This window comes from Phascolarctos cinereus, unplaced genomic scaffold (assembly GCF_003287225.1).
Source record: "Phascolarctos cinereus isolate Bilbo 61053 unplaced genomic scaffold, phaCin_HiC Scaffold_5;HRSCAF=322, whole genome shotgun sequence".
NCBI lineage: Eukaryota > Metazoa > Chordata > Mammalia > Diprotodontia > Phascolarctidae > Phascolarctos > Phascolarctos cinereus.
The window spans coordinates 278,575,624-278,598,137 of record NW_027555958.1 but is presented as its reverse complement, the minus strand read 5'-3'; the positions used below and the strand labels follow the sequence as shown (position 1 = coordinate 278,598,137).

General features: G+C 37.1%; 1 protein-coding gene and 1 pseudogene across 1 annotated transcript in view; one reads left to right on the top strand and one right to left on the bottom strand.

Annotated features, from left to right (window-relative positions):
• The window catches only part of LOC110219296 (ATP-binding cassette sub-family A member 10-like), a 149,849-nt gene that overhangs the window by 68,452 nt on the left and 58,883 nt on the right, over positions 1-22,514 (top strand).
• On the bottom strand, positions 5,273-5,760 carry LOC110218287 (small ribosomal subunit protein eS19 pseudogene; annotated as a pseudogene).

Here is a 22,514-nt window from a genome sequence, read left to right as displayed (position 1 = left end):
GTAAACAAGAAGAGAAATCATAAGAGACTTATTAAAGTTGAACTGTTACATTCCTGCATGGAAAGATAATATTTATAACTCATGAGACCTTTGTTAGTATTAGAGTAGTTGGAGGGAAAAAATTATATGTATGTAGATAGATAAATAGATAGATAGATAGATAGATAGAGGGCACAGGCCGAGTTGATGATTAAGGGGTCATATCTGGAGAATAAAATTAAGGGATGAGAGAGGATTATACTAGGAAAAGAAGAAAGGGAGAGGTAGAATGGGGTAAATTATCTCACAAAAAAAAAAACCAGAAAAGAAAAGGCTCTTACAGTAAAGGGGAAATGGGAGAAGGTGAGAGGGAATGAGTGAATCTTTTCTCATAAGATTCAGCTTATGGAAGGAATAACATACATGTTCAATGGGTATGGAAATCTGTCTTACCTTATAGGAAAATAGGGGGAGAAGGGGACAAGAGAGCAGGGGGATGATAGAAAGGAGGGCAGACTGGGAAAGGGGGTAATCAGAAGTAAATACTTCTGAGGAGGGACAGGGTCAAAAGAAAGAATAGAATAAATGGGAGGGCTGGATAGGATTAAGGGAAATAGAGGTAGTTTTTCACAACATCTCCACTACGGAAATATTTTGCGTAACCGCACATATATAACCTATATTGAGTTGCTTGCCTTTTCAGTGAGAGTGGGTGGAGAGGGAGGAAAGGAAAAAATTTGGAACCCAAGTTTTAAAAACATATGTTTAAAAAAAGTTTTCACATCCAACTGGGAAATAAGAAATACAGGAAATGGGGTACAGAAGTCTATCCTGTCCTACAGAAAAAAAGAAGGGGAAAGGGACAAGAGGGGGGGGAGAGATAGAAGAGAGGGCAGACTAGGGGAAGGGATATATAGAATGCATGCCACCTTAGGGTGAGATGGGGTGAAAATTTGGAACTCAAAATCTTGAGGAAGTAAATATTGAAAACCAAAAATAAATAAATTTATATTGAAAGTGAAAAAAAAATAAAGTGATATGACCCAATATATAATATCCTTTTGTTAAATTAGATGAGTATGGATACCGGCATTCTCCCCTGTTTTTTCTAAAGTCTCAACATCAACAGCACAAAGTCATAGAGAATGAGACCAGCCCTGAATATTGCTCTGACTCTTTTGAACCAGTATCTCCAGAATTCCATGGGAAAGAAGCCATCAGGTAATGAATTATGTGAGTATAGAAAAAAAAATTGGTGGAAATTTAATGGATCTTATCAGTTACACCAGGACCAGACTTGGGCAAAAGTTAAATGAAATGGATAGGTTTTAGGTGTTTTAGCATCTATCTTCTGGACTTCAGGGCTGATATTGCCAGCTCTAATAATGAAAAAGACTGTAGCTATGTGTTTACTTTATCATTCTTTCAGAATCAGAAACATCAGGAAAGAATATAAAGGGAAGACTGAGAAAGTGGAAGCTTTGAAAGGTAAGGAGGAAAATATAATTGTTTTATTGACATTTAAATAAAGTGTTACAGCAGTAATGGCTGTAAATCAGTCCTCCCCCTTTTCCCTGATTGATTCTCTATCCTACCTCTTCATATACTTCTATTCCAAATCTTAGCTTATTTCCTCAAATTATGTACACCACATATTCCCTCTCCCTTGCTGTGGAAGATCTCATTTCATGTTTTACTGAGAAAAAAATTGAGGTAATTTGTTCCGGCTCTAACTTCTCACTTTAAATCCTTTCCACATCAGCATCCATTCCCTCCTCCTTCTATCCAGTCTCAGAGGAAGAGAAAGCCCTTATCTTTTCCAAAGTCAACCTCTCCATTAGTTTCTTGATCCACTCCCTTTTATCTTCTCTGATAATACGACCCTTTGATCATCCCCTCTTTTTCTCTAATTCCTTCCTTATTGTCTACAAACATGCTTATATCTACCCATCCTCCTGCACCCCATATACTTCACTGACTCCCTCAAACTATTATTCTATGGCTCTTTTCACTTTCATAGCCCAAATGCTAGAAAAAGCTGTATATTCCCATTACCTCCACTTTCTTACCTTTCATTTACTTCTGTGTTCTGACTTCTGTCTTCTAACCTCACAACCTGACAGCTATCACTCTCATTAAGGTCACCAATGATATTTTCGTTCTTAGATCCATCATTTTGACCTCTCTGCAGTGATTACTCCCTCCTCTAGCCTCTCCTCTCCTCAATGGGATTTTAATGATGCTATTGGTTTTCTTACTTATCTGGTCCATCTTTCTCTCTCAGAATTATCATCCATATCCTGCTTCCTACTGTGTGGGCTCTCTCTTTTTCTCTGTCTGTCCCTCTTTATCTTTCTCCATCTCTGTGTCTGACTGTCATCTAATTAGTTGTCATAGTTTATCAATGTGTTGTATTCCAGGCATATATCTTTGACTGTCTACTACATATCTTCACCTGTATACCCCATAGGAATTTCAAACACAGCATACCCAAGAATGAAACTCATTTTCCCCCAGCAAAAACCCACTTCCTCCTTCTCCTACCTTTCTTATTTCTGTCAAAAGCAGCACTATCTTTCTAGTCATGCACATTCATAACCTAAGAACTTCTGAACTGTTCTCCCTCATGCATTACTTTCTCTATCCAATTATTGCTCCCTCTATTATAACTTGTCAAATTGTTTCAATTCTGCCTCCACAATTTCTCTCACACGTCTGTCTGTTCTCCAGTTACACATCCACTGTTCTAATTTAGGCTTCTTCCTGAACTTTTTCATTGGTTTTCTTGCATTCTGACTCTTGCCTCTCTAGTCCATCTTCTATACAGTTATCAAAGTGATATTCTTTTTTTTTTCCTTTTAGGCAATTGGGGTTAAGTGACTTGCCCAGGGTCACACAGCTAGAAAGTGTCAAGTGTTTGGTCTGAGGCCAGATTTGAACTCAGGTCCTCCTGACTTCAGGGCCGGTGCTCTATCTACTGCGCCACCTAGCTGCCCCTCAAAGTGATATTCTTAAATCAAAGGGCTGACCACTACCTTATTTCTTAGGAGTTCCCCAAGGTTACATAGCTAGCTACTGGAAGCATTGAGATTGGAACAAAGTTCCCTATCCATAAATCAATGAATCAGGAGACCTAGGTTAAAGTCCTGGCTCTAGTCCTTGGTATTTGAGTGACCTCAGACAAGTCATTTCACCTCTCTGAGATCCATTATCTATATCTGTAAAATAAAAATGAATTTTTTTTTACCACTTATCTCATAGAAGCATGAGAAAAGTGCTTTGTAGACTTTAAAGTATTATATAAAGACACATAATTATTCATCCTGATTTTTCTATGAGCTAGATCCATGACCTGGGGCAAATCATTTCACTACTTAATCTATTTCCTCATATATTAAGTTAGAGAATTCTAATATTTTATATCTAAGGTCTCTTCTACCTCTCACATTCTATGATTCTATGACATTAACTTATTTCAATATTCCCATTACTGAGTTTGGCTTGGTTTTCTTATTTCACAAATTTCACTTAAAAGATTGTTAGTCACTAAATAATTTCTTCTAAAAATATCTTTTTACAAACTAAAATCAAACTGAGCAAATAGAAACAAACAAAATAAAAATAAAAATAAAATGAAACCACATGATCAGAAATATTTACATTTTAAAAGAAAATAATTAAACAAATTATTTCCCCTTCATCTTTAAATTTTTTCCTGTGTATTTGAATTTTTAAAAATTAATTTATTTTGATTTATCAACAATCACTTCCATATGCTTTTGAGTTTAAAATTTTTCTCCCCCTTCCTCCTCACCACCCTCTCCAAGATAGTGCACAATCTGATATAGGCTATACATTTACGTTCCTTTTAAACATATTTTCACATTAGTGAAGTTGTAAGTAAAAATTAAAACCAATAGGAGGAACCATCAGAAAGAGGAAACAAAACTCAACGGAAGAGAAAAAAAAAAGATAGTGATTCAACTTTCACAGTTATGATTACTGTCTGTGTCTTTTTCTCCATCCTTTCCCCCCATTTATGCTTTTCTTTCTCCTTTCTCCTTTTCCCTCCTCACTAGTGTTCTGCTTTTGACCACCACCTCCTTCAGTCTCTCCTCCCTTCTACTATCCCTTTCCCTTTTTTTCCCTTTGCCTTTACTGCTTCTTCCCTCCCTTCTAACACCCCTCCTTTTTCCTTCCCCCTTCCCTCCCACTGCCCATAGGGCAAGTTAGATTTCTATGCCCAACTGACTATGTTATTCCCTTCTTGAGCCAAATCTGATGAGGGTAAGGTTCAAACAATGCTCACCCCCCTCCCTTCTTTCTGTCTGCTGTAATAGGATTTTCTGTCTTTTCCTGTAATGTAATTTACCCTTGTCTGCCTCCTCCTTTCTCAGTACATTTTCTAAGATCAGACTAATCCACTTACTTGGATACATTTAACCCACTTGATTACATTTTTTTTAATCATTAAGTCAAAGTCAACTAATATCCAACCCCTTTATGTATACTCCTTTAACGTGGTATAATAACAATGCAGTTCTCAAGAGTTGCAAGTGTCATCTTCCCTTGTAGGGATGTAAACAGTCCGCCCTTATTACAACATTTTGTATCTTTCTGTCCCATTTACTTTTTATGTCTTTCTTGAATATTGTACTTGAAGATCAAGTTTTTTGTTGAGCTCTGGTCTTTTCATCAGGAGGGTTTGAAAGTCCCCTATTTCAGTGAATATCCATCTCCGCCCTTGAAAAATCATGCTCATTTTTGCAGGGTAGTTGATCCTTGGCTGCAATCCAAACTCCTTTGCCTTAGGGAATATCATGTTCCACACCCAGTTTTTAATGTAGAAGCTGCAAGGTCCTGTGTAATCCTCACTGTGGTTCCATGATATTTAAATTGCTTCTTTCTGGCTGCTTGCAGCACCTTCTCTTTCATCTGGTAATTTTGGAATTTTGCTATTGTATTCCTTGGCGTTGTCAATTTGGGATCTCTTTCAGGTGGTAAGCAGTGTATTCTTTCTATGGTTACCTTACCCTTTGGTTCTAGGACTTCCAGGCAGTTTTCCTTTATGATTTCCTGAAAGATACTGTCCAGACTCTTTTTTTCATCATGATTTTCAGGTAGTCCAATGATTTTTAAGTTGTCTCTCCTGGATCAATTTTCCAGGTTGGTTGTTTTACCGATGAGGTATTTTATGTTTTCATGTATTTTTTCATTTTTTTATTTCTGTTTGACTGATTTTTGCTCTCTCATAGAGTCATTAGTTTCCATTTGTCCAATTCTAGGGTTTTTTTTTTTTACGAACAAGGCAATTTATTAATGAATCTGGTGTGGTTTGTCCTAATGTTTCTTGTTGGCAGCTGCTACCTGTCTGGCAATTCTGTCCAGGTCTCTCTGTCCCTGAGGTGTCAGCTTCTGGCCCCCATCTTGGTCCTTCTCCACCATCTTGAGGCCTTCCAGGGCTGCAGAACCCTCTGGGTCATGCTCTTGGAGCCTCTGCTGAAGTGGCTGGGGAAGACCCCATTGCGCTGGCGCCCTCTGTAGATCTTGGTCATGGAGCCCACGCCGGCACCGCCCTGGAGGCGGCTGGGTGTAGAGCCAGTTCTTGTGGTAGGGCGCTAGCTCCTTATGTTTGGCCACCTTGACCATGTCCACCCATTCGGGACTTTCAGCTTCTCTGACTTTTTCAGGAAGGCGGCCAAGGCCCGGACGAACTCCTGCTGGTTCACGTCCTTCACCGTGACTCCGGGCATCGTGCGGGCTCTGCACAGCCAGCCAGGGGAAAGCCAATTCTGGTTTTTAACAGATTGTTTTCTTCTGTTAGTTTTTGTACTTCCTTCTTCAATTGGCCAATTGTATTTTTAAGGGATTTGTTTTCTTCGGTGTACTTTTTTTCAGTTTGCCAATTGTGCTTTTTAGGGACTTGTTTTCTTCAGTGTACTTTTTTCCCAGTTGGCCAATTGTATTTTTTAAGGACTGTTCTACCTCTCTCATTAGACTTTTAGAATCCTTCTTTAGCTCTTCTAAAAAGGCTTTTTGGGTTTCAGACCAGTTCATATTCCCTTTTGATGTTGCAGATGTGGGTTTGTTGACAATGTTATCTTCAGAATTTCTGTCTTGATCTTCACTCTTCTCATAATATGATCTATGGTATGTTTCTTTTTACTCATGGTTTCTTTATTCCCTGGCCTATAAAGAGATTGAGCTCCCCTGCTGGTGAACAGAGGCACTGACCCAAGCTTCTTGTGTTGGGGGCCTAGGTCTTGGTCACTGGCTTTGTGTGCTGGGGCCTCTTATGTTGGCAATTGGAGGCTGTAGGGTTTTGGCAGCTTACCTCGTGTTGGGCTGGAATCAACAAGGTTGGAACTTTCTGGCAATTCTAAGTTGCCTGCTTTTCCTTTCCTTTAGATTTCTTCAGCTCTTTTTAGATGGGTACTGCAGGGTGTTTATCTGCTTGGGGCTCCTTGCAGTGCTGCCTCCCTCGTTTCTGCTAATGCACTGGAGATTCCTTTGCTGTAGAGTGCCAAGGCATCTGGTGGTTTTCTGAGCTGGTTTCCACCGGTTCCCCCACCCTCACCGAGCCTCTTGGAGGTCCAGGTGTTGGTGTTTGCCTGCTCTACCACCTCAGCTTCAGGATCTCCTCCTGGTTGACAGTTGGAGACTGTAGGGTTCTGACAGCTTACCTGGTGTTGGGTTGGAATCAGCAAGGCTGGGACTTTAGGAAGAATCTAGGTTGCTTTCTTCTGCTCCTTTCAGATGAATGCTGCAGGGTGCTTATCTGCCTGGGGTCCTTTGTAGTGATGCTTCCCTTATTTTTGCTGAGGCACTGTTTGCTGGGCTGCTGCACTGCTGTTCACATCTTTCTTCTAGTTCAGCTGTTCCAGGGTTTTTTTTTCTGGGGTGATATTTTCTGGGTTTTCAGAGGTTGATAGGAGGGTGAGAGTGACTACCTTTTTACTCCACCATCTTGGCTCCTGGAAGTGGAAGTGCTCTGAATTTTTTAATTTAAGAATTCATAATCAATGGCCTTTTAGATATTCACAATGTTAATTCCATAATTAACCAGTTAATTTATAAACTGTCCTCCACCCTTTAATTCTTGCCTTTTGGTCCTTCTATAATTTTCTCTCTGACAAATCTTATCTGCAGGTCATCCTTATCATCTGCCCTCTTGATTCCTACTCTGTATGGGGCTGAAGGGCCTTGGAGGAAATAACAACTACTCTGTGCCCATTACATATTCATGTTATCTAATTTCAACTGAGTCTCACAGTTTGATGGTAGTTCTTTTGTTTTTGATTCTCTATCATACTCCAACAATGGAGCTTTTATACCTATTCCTCTCTTCTCAGTACCTCAATGTCACCTTTACCCAGTGGTATGCTAGAACCAACTGGTAGCTAATAAGAACTTATTATTAAATCTTTACTGCTAATATTTATACCTCAGAAATGGGCAAGTGTTACAAATCAGGGTTTTTTTTTATTTCTTTGATTATCTGTACTTAAGAAAATGATAGAGAAAATGTTATTAAGGCAGATAAAACACAAAAATGTATGTTACTGGTATATATATATTTTGGAGAGCTAGTTGTTAAGTATTTACCAGCATGCCATTGCCCCACCCTTTGTATCACAGCATATGAGATTCTCAATATTTACTAAGAAAACTGAGGCCATCTTTTCTTCTGCCCTTCATTTTTGTTACTTTCTCCTGACATTTTCACCCAATCTCTCCTACTCTGAACCAGTTTTTGAAGTAAAAGTAGTTTCTTTTTGCCAATGAAATTGTGTTCTATTGTGTCCTATTTGTGCACTGGATCTCATTCCCTCTCTTCTGGTCTAGGGTCTTGTCCCTTTTATCCCTCTCTTTATCACTTTCAATCTCTCCTTATTTTCTGGCTACCTCCCTGCTGAGACCCATCATATCCAATTTTTTTTTAGCCCTAAATGGGACTTTATTTTTTTGATTGGATTTATGTAGGCATGAAAAGAGGTACATTAAAGTCTCCAACTATTATAGTTTTATGCCCTATTTCTTCCTATAATTTGATTAGGGTTTATTTTAGGTACTTAGGTGCTATACAATTTGATGAACATTTGTTAATTATTATATTATTCCACTGTCTATGATGCTTTTAAGTATAATATAATTTCTGCCTTTACCTCTTTAACCTACATCTGGTTTTATTGTTTCTTTTTTCTTTTTTAAATTTTAAATTTTATTAGTTTATTTTGATTTATCAATAATCACTTCCGTATGCTTTTGAGTTTAAAATTTTTCTCCCCCTTCCTTCCCACCACCCTCCCCAAGACAGAACACAATCTGATATAGGCTATACATTTACATTCCTATTAAACATTTTCACATTAGTGAAGTTGTAGGTAAAAATTAAAACCAATAGGAGGAACCACCAGAAAGAGGAAACAAAACTCAACAGAAGAGAAAAAAAATGATAGCGATTCAGCTTCTATAGTTCTTTCCTTGGATGTGGATAGCATTTTCCATCACGAGGCCTCTGGAGGTGTCTTAGATCCTTGTAATGCTGAGAAGGGTTAAGCTTATCAACATTAGTCATCGCACAATGTGGCTGTTATTGTGTACAAAGTTCTCTTGGTTCTGCTCACTTCACTCAGCATCTGACCATATAAGTCTTTCCAGGTTTTTCTGAAGTCAACCTGTTCATCATTTCTTACAGCACAATAGTATTCCACTACATTCATATACACAGCTTACTCAGCCATTACCCAATTGATGGGCATCCTCTCAATTTCCAATTCTTTGCTACCACAAAAAGAGCTGTTATGAATATTTTTGTACATGTGGGGCCCTTTCCCATCTGTATGATCTCTTTGGAATACAGCCCTAGAAGTGCTATTGCTGGATCAAAGGGTATGCACATTTTTGTAGCCCTTTGGGCATAGTTCCAAATTGTTCTCCAAAATGGTTGGATCATTTCACAACTCCACCAACAATGCATGAGTGTTCCAATTTTCCCACATCTTCTCCAACATTTATCATTTTCCTGTTTTGTCATGTTGGCCATTCTGATAGGTGTGATGTGGTACCTCAGAGTTGTTTTGATTTGCATTTCTCTAATCAATAATGATTTAGAGCATTTTTTCATATGACTATAGATGGCTTTAATTTCTTCATCTGAGAACTGTCTGTTTATCCTTTGACCATTTATCAATTGGGGAATGGCTTGTGTTCTTATAAATTTGTCTTAATTCTCTATATATTTTAGAAATGAGGCTTTACAGAGAGACTGGTTGTAAAAATTCTTTCCTAATTTTCTACCTTCCTTCTAATCTTAGTTGCATTGGCTTTGTTTGTGCAAAAACTTTTCAATTTCATGTAATCAAAATTATCCATTTTGCTTTTCATAATGTTCTCTCTCTGTTTGGTCATGAATTCTTCTGTTCTCCATAGATCTGATAGATAAACTATTCCTTGTTCTCCCAGTTTGCTTATGTATCAGCCTTTATATGTAAGTCAATGAACCCATTTATTTTGGTATATGGTGTGAGATTTGGGTCTATGCTAGTTTCTGCCATACTCTTTTCCAGTTTTCCCAGCAGTTTTTTTCAAAGAGTGGGTTCTTATCCCAGAAGCTGGGGTCTTTGGGTTTATCAAATAATAGATTACTATAGTCATTGACTACTGTGTCTTGAATATTTAAGCTATTCCATTGATCCACCTCTATTTCTTAGCCAGTACCAAGCAGTTTTGATGATTGCTGCTTTATAATACAATTTAAGATCTGGAATTGCTAGGCCACCTTGCCCTGCATTTCTTTTCATTAATTCCTTTGATATTCTGAAACTTTTGTTCTTCCAAATGAATCTTGTTATTATTTTTTCTAACTCTATAAAATAATTTTTTGGTAGTTTGATTGGTATGGCACTGAATAAGTAAATTAGCTTAGGTAGGATTGTCATTTTTATTATATTAGCTTGGCCTACCCAGCAACTGATGTTTTTCCAATTATTTAGATCTGATTTTATTTGTGTGAAGAGTGTTTTGTAATTGTGTTCATAGAGTTTTGAGTTTGTTTCGGTAGATGGTTTTATTGTTTCTTGTTTGAGATATTGTTACTCTTGCTTTTATGAGTTTACCTGAATTCTATTTTGTTCCTTTATTTTAATTGTAGGTATTTTTATTTCTAGTGTGTTTCTTGCAAACTATGTTTGGATGCTGCTTTTTAATCCATTGTGCTGTCTTCTTCTGTTTTATGGACAAGTTTATATCATTCATATTAATTATTATGATTATTAATTATACATTTCCCTATGTCATATTCTCTTATACATTTTCCTGCCTTCCTCCTGGCCTTCACTCCTTTCTTTACCAAGAAGAAAGTGGTGAAAGACATAGAATGTGATCTATAAGTGAAGTGATCTGTTTTCACTCCATTGCTACTCCATTGTTCCCCTCCCTAGATCCTGATCACTGGCTCATCATTTGTTTTATTTCCGTTCAACTTCTCCATCAAAAGTAAAGTACAATCAAAGCTTAGAGAGATATAGGATTCTTGGCTCACTAAAAAGACAGATGAAATTCAATTTCATACTGATAGCAGCAATCCAAAGCACTTCTATAATGCCCTTAAGACTATTCATGGGTCAAAGATCTCTGGTGCATCTCAACTATTCAGCATTGATGGAGCCAAACTGATCAGTGATAAGGACATGATCCTAGAGAAGATGGGCTAAATACTTGCTTTTACAGTGTTCTCAACCAATGCTGAAATCATTGACCATATGCTCAGGTCGAAGTCAGTACTTCTCTAGCTAAACTTCCAACTGAAGAAGAGGTTTTGAATGTCATTAAGATCCTCTCATGCGGTGAAGTGTCTGGTGCTGATTCTATTCCATCAGAGATTTATAAGGCAGGGGGTCCACTGCTTATACAAAAGTTGACTGAAATCTTCTGTGTTACATATGGCAAGATGAGTTTATCCCCAAGAGTTCAAGAATGTCTCCATTATCCATCTCTATAAAAGAAAAGGAAATAAATTGTCCTGTGACAATCACAGGGAAGTCTTTCTTGGTCATTGTTGGCAAAATTCTTGCCAGAGTCTTCCTTAATAGGCTGATCCTTCACCTGACAGATGGTCATCTACCTGAAAGCCAGTGTGGCTTCAGAAAGGGTGAAGGCGCGGTTGATGTGGTGTTTGCTGCCTGACAACTCTAGGAGAAATGCCAGGAGCAGAACAGAGGCCTGTATACAATATTCATCAATCTGATAGAGGCTTTTGACATTGCCCAGAGAAGTTCATCAGTATTGTATGCCAGTTTCATAATGGCATATTTGCATGGCTTTTGGATAATGATGCTCTTATGCTTTCTCAGTCACCAATGGAGTGAAGTAGGGCTGTGTGCTTGCTTCCATGCTTTTTAACATGTTGTCTTCAGCAAGTCAAATGTAGTGATTCAAATGATCATACCTCCTCCTCCAGCAATTTCTCATTGATTTATCAGTGAGTGCAAACATTTGTTGCATCCCCTTGAAGCATATGTTCATCTTTAGAAGAAATACGTGATGTTATCTAAGCTGCTTACTCCTTTTACTCTCAGTGACTATGAAAACATCACAAAATAATTGATTATTAGAGCTGGGCACTAAACAAATTTATATTCTCATTCTGAATTTTTCCTGAGAATAAACTTGATGGGTTGGATCTGGACCCCAGAAAAGAAAAACTCTGGGTGTTCTCACAGGGCCAAATCTCTGGTTCACCTGAGGTTATAATCCTGGCTTTTCATTGTGGCTATGCCTAATCTCTCAATTCTCTGTTATATTTAACCTAGCCTAGCCCTCCATTGTCTTATCTCCCTATGGCCCCTGGCCACTTCCCATCCTTAATCCTAGCTATGCTCTATTCTCCCTTGGCCAGGTGGTCCAGGTCCCTGGCATTCTATTACCACACAGTCCCTCAGACTACTTGGCCACTCCTGGATCTCTCCCACAGTCTTTCTGTATATAAGGTCCATCTTGTCTCCATTAAGGTGCTCAGATTCTTAAAATCTAGCCAATAGCCCCCTAACTTTAAGATTCCTAAGAGTCTGGCCAATATGGCAGATGTTCTAATAAACCTTGTCTTTGGCTGAAAGAAGGCTGTGGTTGAATTCTTTCAAGCAGGACCTGTGTGTCATGATTTTGGGGTTCCACCACCCCTAAACTCCCAAACCTCAACATAATGATATGCTTAGTTTTAGTATTTCAGCCTAAAAATAAGATATTTTCATTTTACCACTAGGTTTGCAATTGGACATCTATGAAGGCCAGATCACTGCAATACTTGGTCACAGTGGAGCAGGAAAATCAACACTGCTAAATATCCTTAGTGGACTGATTGTTCCAACAGAAGGTGAGAAATTAATTTCCCCAAGGCAAAGTGTACAAAAGGTTGTTTTGCATTCAAAATATGTATGTGAAGAGGTTGCATGACTTGGTAGAAATAGCCCTACACAAAGCATCTGAAGCACAGAAGTCCATATCAGAAAAACTGTGGGGTCTCTGCACAACTCAGGTGGGGGATAAGATGGAGGTGGACCAAGCTAGGTGTTGGGATGGCATTAAGAGTGAGACACAAGTAATTTGGAGAGGGAACCTCATATTTGTCAATGATCACAAAAGGCTTCATAAAGAATCATTGGTTCCTATTATCTTTTGATGATTCTCCATAAAATTAGTGTAGTCTGAGAGTGTTCACTCTGAGCTAACCCTAACCCTAATCCCCTCAGGGGGATTCTTAGTAGGGCCATCAATTATTATTAAGACATGTGCATTCTTATATTTCTTTACATGTGATTTTGTCAATAAATCACAATCTATCTATGCCATAGTAGATAAATCTAAGGAAGCTGCCTGAGGCACCTGGACTTTAAATCTTTGGACAAGTGCTCAAGGTCATCTGTGTAGTAAATGACAGGGACATTTGAACCCAGGCAATCCTTACCCCAAACCCAGAACTCTAATGACTACACTGCACTAATTCTACTATCAGGTCATTCAAGGCTTAATCAGGAAGAATCTGGTCAGCTTTTTAGGATGAAGTTGACGAGAAGATTTAGATCAGGATAATTACATGAAAATAAATCAATGCTGCTGGCAACAAGAACAAAAAAATCAAAGGCTTTGTGGCATGAGTTTTCAAGTTATCTAAAAGAAGAAAGATTCTGGGGGGAAAAAAAGGAAAAAAATATTACTATAGCCAAAAAATGATGGCCAAGAAAATATCATCAATCACATACCAATCATAAGAATGCTTGACTGATGAGATTATCCTTGAGGGTAACATAGAAAAGCTTTCTTGTGCTAATTTTTTTTTTTTGGTTAGGCAACTGGGGTTAAGTGACTTGCTCAGAGTCACATAGCTAGTAAGTGTCAAGTGTTTGGTTTGAGGCTGGATTTGAACTCAGGTCCTCCTGACTTCAAGGCCAGTGCTCTATCCACTGCACCACCTAGCTGCCCCTTCCTGTGCTATTTGAAAAATAGCACATCTCTTCTTCATAGAATATATGTAGTAAGAGATCTCCACCCCCCTTCTCCATCCCTCTCCTCCATCCCTCTCCCCATGAACAAACGCCAGACTGACAAAGTATTTTTATGTTATTCAATGAGAAAATATTTGTAAAAAGAACTTAGTATAGTGCCTGGTACATACTAGGTGTTATTTAAATGCTTATTCCCTTCTCTGCCCCTACCCTTATCTCTGTTTAAACTTCTACTTATAGGCTCAGCTACCATCTATGACAACAAACTGTTGGACAAGGCAGATTTGGAAGAAATCAGAAAGATAATTGGTGTTTGTCCACAATTCAATGTACAATTTGACTTCCTCACCATGAAAGAAAACCTCAGGCTATTTGCTGAAATTAAAGGGATTCAGCCACAGAAGGTGGAACAAGAGGTAGGAGCATGTTAGGCTTGGTATGATGGAGATGGAAACTATTCATATAAGGAAAGCTGATTCTATTTCTGCCCAAATATCCATCTGCAATTAAATTATGATAAGTTTGGGCAAGAAAGTCCAACAAAAAGTTTTTCCATGTTTAATGGTGAGCATAAAGAAAACAGCTTAAGCCAAGGAGTCTCTGGTTTTCAAATTTGGTCTACTCTTTTGATTAGGTACAAAGAGTTGTTATGGAATTGGAAATGAAAAAATTCAAGACACCGTTGCAAAAAACCTAAGTGGTGGACAAAAAAGGAAGCTGACCTTTGCGGTGGCCATTTTAGGAGATCCTCAAGTAAGAAAAGTTGCAATTGCAGATGATTCATAGAAGAATCTAATGCTATTGCTACAAGTTCATGCTCTTCTTTTATTATTAAATATAGATAAGGTAGAAACTATATGAAAATGCAATTTAAAAATTAAAAGTCCAACTGAAAAACATGTTTCATAATTTCTGTGTCTCTGAAAAAACTTCACTTGGAATGGGAAAGTGCTTTTTAACCCCCACAGGTTTTGTTGCTGGATGAACCAACTGCTGGATTGGATCCCTTTTCAAGGCATCAAGTATGGGATCTCCTAAAAGAACATAAATCAGAAAAAGGGATCCTCTTGAGTACACAGTTCATGGATGAGGCTGATATACTGGCTGGTGAGTTGCTTTCCTATTGTTCTCATATTAAGAATTTGTGTGAGCAGTTAGTCTCACCTAAGGTGAACTGAGAACTGAACTGAGAACTGAAATGAAAGACATCAAAAGAATCTGGGATTGGCAGGGTGTAGGAGACATGCCTGGTGTTACAATTATTTCTACACATTGTGTGTCTACTTTATGGTAGCACTTCGAATCTCAGTGAATACTGCTCCCACTGTAACAAGGCAAATAATTTATTGTAAATATTCTTGACAGGCTACACTAGATGGGAATGTTTTATTTTCCCCAGAGCTGTCAGACTTTATATTTGAGCTATTAAAAAACCCGGGACACACTGATATGTATTCATTTGAAAAATGAAGTTATTTGCTAAGTTTAAGGTCTGTTCTCCAAAACAATTTTGATGAAACAACAACAGCAAAAGGTTATAGAAGACATAGAAACAGCCAAGAAGTCATAACCAAACATTGAATACATCAGTTTCAATGACTGCCTACTTAAATCCTGAATTTTAAATTTTAATTTTTACATTAAATGCAGTGAGACCACATAGTCCATTATATATCAGCATGTCAGTGAATCACCTAGCTCATTATTGTTTCTTTAAAGTAAATGGAAAAGATCCTAACTTACTTTCTCATTCACTTCTTTCTTCTCAGATAGGAAAGTATTTATGTCCAATGGACAGTTGAAGTGTGCAGGTTCTTCTCTGTTTCTGAAGAAGAAATGGGGGATTGGATATCATTTAAGGTATAGCATTTTGGAAAAAATCTATGGGAATATATACTGGCCATACTGCTATAACAAAAAAGTATAAGCAAGTGAATTCTAAATAAGGCACATTCTTTGGGCACCTACTATGTGTACAGCACTGATTTAGGTTTAGATAAGACATAAGACTTAGATAAGATACCTTGCTCACATGGAACTTTGAAGCTAGTTGGAGTAGGGGTGGGGAGGGGTGGTATAGATGTTCTTACAGAACTATGTGGAGTAAGGTAGAAACAATTAGCCAGGTGATAGAGAGCAAGTCTATGAGTAAATACCAGATCCATATCACATGAAGACAATGACAAATGTGGAAAAATATTACTTTTGTGTATATACACACACATATACATATTTATACACATATACATATATGAAAAAATACAAAAGAAAAACAAAGAAAAGAAAAGAAATTCTCACTGGGAAAATCTTGCAAAAAAAAAACCCTAAAGGAAAAAAAGTAAAGTTAGAACAGAAGTAAGATATTTGAAGGAAGAATTCAAGATTACAAGCTTAAGCATTGACAAAGAAAGCACAATGAAAAAGCTAAATGAAATAACGGACTCTCGTACAAGTAACATAGCTCATACACAAAACAATGTTGACACAAAAAAACCCCACAACAGAACAAATCAAAATATGATAAAACTGGTTAAAAAGTCAAAAAACCCAAAACATCTCATATTTCTATAAGCCAAAATTAGTTAAGACAATCTAAATATTATTAATCTCCAAGAACAAAATGTGAAGAAACAAAGAATCTGAATGCCATATTCTAGGAAATCATGTAAGAAAATTGCTTAAACATGTTGGAAACAAAGGACAAAGTTCAAAAAGACAGAATTCAGAGAACACTAACTTTAACAGACTAAGAAATGTAGTTACCAGTTTCTGGAGTATCATGCTAAAGGAGAGACTTTTGAAAGCATCCAAGAAAGAAAAATTCACATGAACACAGACCATTTTAAATTACTTAAGAGTATTCAGTGAGGAAAAGAAATTAAAAAAAAGTAGAATGTGACTTTTTTCAAAGTAATGACAATTTCCCCCATATTATTATCTTTCAGCAAGGTCACAAACTTTTGTTTTTTCATGATAAGATTTCAGAACTGGGCAGGAAATCTGCCGTGTAAATTGGCCAAGTAAGTGAAACTTAAAGGATGTAATCTTGAATTGAACACAATAAAAGAGTAAACGTTATATATTTAGAATAAATTAAGGGTAATCTCAGAGGGGAGGCCCTAAGATTAAGGAGGCCCAAGAAAATCTTGCAGTAGGTAAGACATCATCTGTGATTGGAAGAGAGCCAGGGAAGCCAGAAAGCAGAGACAAGAAAGGCCAGCACTCTAGGCACAGAGAATAACAAGTGAAAATGTTCTTAAGAGATGTGACGTCAAGTACGAGGAACAAGAAGATTGAAGGGGAGTAAGGTGTAAGAAGACTGGAAAGGTAGGAAGGAGGCAGACTATGATAGACTTTCAAAGCCAGACAGAAAACTTTTTATTTGATTCTGGAAGTAATAGGGAGCCATTGGAATTTATTGAATTGTAAGGCAGGGAGGTGAAAAAAAGGAAGGGGGAAGCAATGATATATACAGCCCTCTGCTTCAGAAAGATCACTTTGACAGTGGAATGAAGGATGGATTTGAATGTGAAGAGACTTGAAGCAGGGAGACCAACCAACAGGTTATTACAGCACACCAGCTTTGAGGGCCTGCATCAGGTTGATTTCAATGTCAGAGGAGAGAAGGGAGCATTTGCAAGTGATTTTGTGAAAGTAGAAATGATGACTTGACAATTGATTGGGTGGGGGGATGAGGAGTTGAGGATGATTTCTAGGTTGTGAGCATGGGAGGATGGTAGTACTCTCAACAGTAAAAAGGGAATTAGGGACAAGGGAGAGTTTTAGGGAAAAGACAATGAGTTTAGTTTTAGACATTTTGAATTTAGGATGTCTATGAAACATTCAGTTTGAGATGTCTTGAGATGGCAGTTGAAGATGTGAGGCTGGAAGTCAGTCTGGAAGTTAGCACTGGGTAAGTAGATCTTAGAATCATCTGCATAAAGATAATTATTGAAACTCTGGGTGCTGATGAGATCATCAAGTAAAATAATATAGAGGGAGAAGAGAAGAGAACCTGGAAAGGAGCTTTGTGGGTCTCCTACGGTTGGTGGGTATGAGATGGATGAATATCTAGCAAAGGAGACAGAGGAGTGGTCAGACAGTTTGGAGGGAAACCAGGAGAGAGAAGCATCATGAAAACCTGGAGATAAGAGAGTATCAAGAATAGGGTAATTGATAATATCAAATGCTACAGAAAGATCAAGATGGATAAAAATTGAGGTCAATTAAGAAATCTAATGATTTCTAATGTCACTAATGTAAGTAATGTTACCTTGGAGGGATCACTTTCAGTGAAATGATGAGGTCAGAGGCCAGACTATGAAGAGTTAAAAACAGAATGAAGGGAAAAGTGGGGGCATCTACTTTAGATAGTCCTCTCAAGGAGTTTAGTCATAAAACTGAATAGAAATATAGGGTAATAATTAGCAGAGATGGTTGGATCAAGTGAGAGTTTTTTGAGTATGATGGAAACATGGACATGTCTGTAGGCCTGCCTCTAGTCAGTAGGGAGGTAGCCAGTACATAGTGCTCTTTGTATCTGACTAGTGTCCCTTACTGTACAATCTGTCTCTTATTCATTTGCAATATTTTCTATTCAGTCTGGTGATTCTGGAGCTTGATGACCATATTTTTGATGAGATATGTCTAGGATTCCTTTCTGGTGGTGACTGAGTAATATATAAATTTATATTTTGCCTTTGGGTTCAATACAACTCAGCATTTTTATTTTAGGATTTCCTCAATAGGTTATTCAAATTCCTGGTTTTATCATGTTCTCTTGGTAAATGGAAGGTTCTTAGATTCTTTCCACAACCTGTTCTCCAGTCAGTCATTTTTGATGGTAGCTATCTCTTTATTCTTCCAGTTTCCCTCTATTCATTGTACTGCTTCTTCTTATATCATTGATATTTAGGTGCTTTCTTATCCATTTCTTTTTTTTTCAAGGTGTCTACTGCTTTCCATGTTTTCCAGCTTCTGCTCTATGCTACCTATTCTCCTTTAGAGATTTTTTTCATTCACAGCTTTAATTACAGTTCCCATACCATAATCCAATTCTTTTATCTCATAATCATTTTTGTCATATTATGGGTTTCTTTATTATATTATTAATTTGTATTTGCTTGTGCATTTCCTCAGTCTCTCTGCACTGCTTGCCTCTCCTTTCTGAGAAATTCTTTGATCCATTCAGGGAATTTCTTTTTTATTTCACTATTAGTTGTTGGAGTTTTTCTTTTAAGTTTCTTTGGTGTATTTCTTGTCTAATTCTGGTGAGGGATATCTGGACATGCACACTGCCTCTCAGCTCCTTTACTACAAAATTTCATAATCACTTTTTTATGTTGTTTTACTTAATTGTTTTCAGGGATTGTATCTTTGTGAAGACTCAAGTGGAAATATGTTGGTAGTTCGCATAATAAGTTAAATAAAAAATTTTCAATTTTTAAAAACATAATTACATTATAAAAATACAAAATAAACTGCTATGTGAATGACAGTAGATTCTTTGCTCCAAGTGGATGCAACCAGAGAAGGCTTTGTGAAGGAAGTAGCATTTCAGTTGGATTTTGAAAGATCAAAAGGAATTCGAGTGGTACATAGGGAAGAGAAGAAAGGACATTCTTTTTTACCCATTAGCACTTTGTTTTACCCCAAATTATCAGGCAACATTCATGTTTCATAAAATACTTAATGAATACCTATACAGGATCATAGAGTCAGTTGATCAAAGATTTAACTCTAAAAGGATAATAATACTGAGTGGGAAGAGTCCTGTAAGCATAAGGAAGATGGGGGTGGGGGTGAAGGTTGAACTGAATGATTTCTAAACCCCCTTCTAAGAATGGGATTATGTCACATGGCTGTGATTTGTATGTCAATAAATCTGAAAAATAGGTTATAGATTTCTCTAAATCGGTGACAAGGACATTTTATTTGTATCATTCATAAAACCTAGTAAAATGATATATACAAATAGACATTAAATTCTTTTTTTCAAGGTTGTGGTGGTAAGTACACAATATTAACAAATTGCTTTTTTGTTTTAACAAAACCATCAGTTTGCACAGGAATGAAAACTGTGACTCAGAGACAATAACATCTCTTGTTAAACATCACATCCCTGATGCCAAATTAAGGGAAGAAAGTGAAGAAAAGCTTGTGTATACTTTGCCCTTTGAAAGGATGGATAAATTTCCAGGTAACTTACTACGTAGAATGTCTTCCAGTAGTGTCATTGTGTGTTTTTTTCCAGCTTGGTCTACACTATCTGGAACCTGGGTATTGTGTCTGGCCTTTGCTATGCCTAAACTATCTTTCTCACCTCTTGTTGGGGCCTCAACTGAAGTCCTCCATTGAAGTGGTGCCACTTGGGCTCTTCCATCTTTTAGTTCTACCTCATCAGACTAGGGAAAAGTTTGATTTTTCCCTACATAAGGAAAGAGAACTTTCAATTTAAAGAGTCAGTTTCCAGGGGCCAAACTCTTTTGGAATACATCATCATTTAATTAAGGACTACAGATATTTAGTCTGTCTTTCAAGCTTCCTATTGAATTGCAGTGAATTACACTGTCAGAAAGCTATCTGATTTAGAATTGTAAATTCTGTATGTAGAGAGAGAGAAATTTAAGCTCCACTTCTATTTCTATTTAGTTGTGGCCTTTTCATCAAGGTCTGAAAAATCTTCCATTTCATTAAATCTCCTTATTCTTTCTGCACTTTTACATTCAGTTTTGACAGATATTTTGGTTATAAGGCCTTAACTTTTGTTTTTTGGAATATTGTGCTTCTAGTTCTCCTATTCTTTATCATGGTAGCTGCCAACGTTTTGTGATCAAAACTGTGGTTCCTTGGTATTTGATCTTTTTAATTTTCACAACTTGGAGCATTTGTTCCTTGGGCCTAGATGTTCTGGGTTTGGGCTATGACATTACTGAGAGTTTTCATTTTGATAATTCTTTCTGGAGGTGACTGCTGGATTCTTTCTAGTTTCACTTTGCTCTCTGGTTCTAATATATTTGAATAGTTTTCACTAATGATTTATCGAAATATGATATCCAGGCCTTTTTTTAAGGACACTAATTTCTGGTGGTCTGATTATTATTAGATTATTTCTTTGACCTGTTTTCCTGGTCAGTTTTTTTTCATAGCACATATTTTATGTTTTCTTCTATTTATCCATATTTGAGCTTTTTGTCCCCTACCAATTCTTGTCTCATGGAATCATTGTTTTCTATTATTCTAATTATCAAGGAGTTCATTTCAAGTGTAAGTTTTTTTTGGGGGGCTCACTATTTGTTCTAAAATAAGAGGTAGGGAGAGAATTAGAAATTGAGATGATCAGGAAAGGCTTTGTGTAAAAGGTGGTGCATGAGCAGTGTCTTGAAGGAGGGGAGAGATTCTATGAGGTAAGGAGGGAATGTGTTCTAATCATGTCAGTGCAAGGTACAGGATAAGAAAAAAGAACACAGTATGAAGAACAGAGACGTCAGTCTGGTTGGATCACAAAGTGTAAGAAGTGGAGTAAAGTATAATGAGGAGAGAAAGATAGTTTGGGGACAGCTTATGAAGGGATTTAAAAGCCAAGTAGAAGAGTTTATATTTTATCCCACGAGCAACAGGTTGGCATTGGAGGCTCATTTTGGCACCTGTGTTGAAGACATATTGGAATGGGGAGAAAAATGAGGCAAAGCACTAGAAGATCACTGCAATTGTCCTGGTGAGAGGAAAGGATTATTTGAACTAAGGTAATGGCCATGTGAATATAAAGAAGGGTCAGATGGGAGAGATGTTGTAGAGACAGAAATAGTAAGATCTAATTAGACAAATGGGGTAGGGGAGAAAGATGAGTTGAGGATAATTCTGAGACTGTTCTTTCTGTCTGTCTGTCTAGCAATATATTTACTATCAATCTAAGTAATAATTCTTATAATTTTAATATTTTGATGTGTTCTTTAGACCTTTACAGAGATATTGATAGTTATAATGGCCAAGGTATTGTGCATTATGGTGTTTCTATGACAACTCTGAACGAAGTATTCCTAAAACTAGAAGGAAAAACAGCAACTGATGAAACAGGTAAATAAAAATGCTGGAAATTAACAATAAAATTATCACTTGAAATGTATGAGCCAATGATTATGTCTTGGCTGGCAATGGCCCCACAGCCCAAGGTTCTATGTTCATTCTGTGAACTTATTTTTTTCTTTGCAGTCTGTTAAAAAATTGAAACTTGTATAGCTACTTATACTTTCAGAATCATTATTAAATTCGTATGTTAATATGTATGTTAGCTATAAATTATTTACAAATTTTTCACCAGATATATTTAATTTTCATAGTATGTAAAGATTTTTCCCAAAGGAATAACTTAGAGGTGTCATTTCACAAATTATAGCAAATGTGTCTCCAGAGGTATGTTTGTGAGAGATACAATTCTTGAGTCCTTTTAATAATACTATATAAGAAGTTGTCTATACTGCTAATGCAGTTTAATTATTATTTAATTAATTAGTTTAATTTAACTAATATTCTTTGAACCTGTGCCAACTCACTGTGCTTGAGGACCTGGAGGTTAACAATAAATAAAACATAGTTAATGAATAAGATCAGACCCTGAATTAATAAATGTCTTTGACCTAGTGCCTGCTTAATCCCCTACAACAACCACCATCATAACATCCTACCTCATCTCATGATCTTTCACTGGTATAACTGAAATGCAGGTAATCCCTTTCCCAATCCCCCAAGCTAACACCCTCAGTGTTCCATTGCTTCTGTGTCTCTTTCTCCAGGCCCATTTTCCCATACAATCATCAAGGTAGGCAGAATTCTCTGGGAGAATTGGCAGTGCAACTACAGTTGGCAACACCCCACTCCAATGCACAATTAAAAGTTTTTCTACAAGCAAAAGCACTCCTAGTTATAGATCTGTACTCATGAACAAAAACAAACAAAAAAATCCAAACCAAAATAGATACTCTTTTACTTAGCCTTGGATCTGTGAACTTGATTTTCTTTATTTGTTCATTTTTA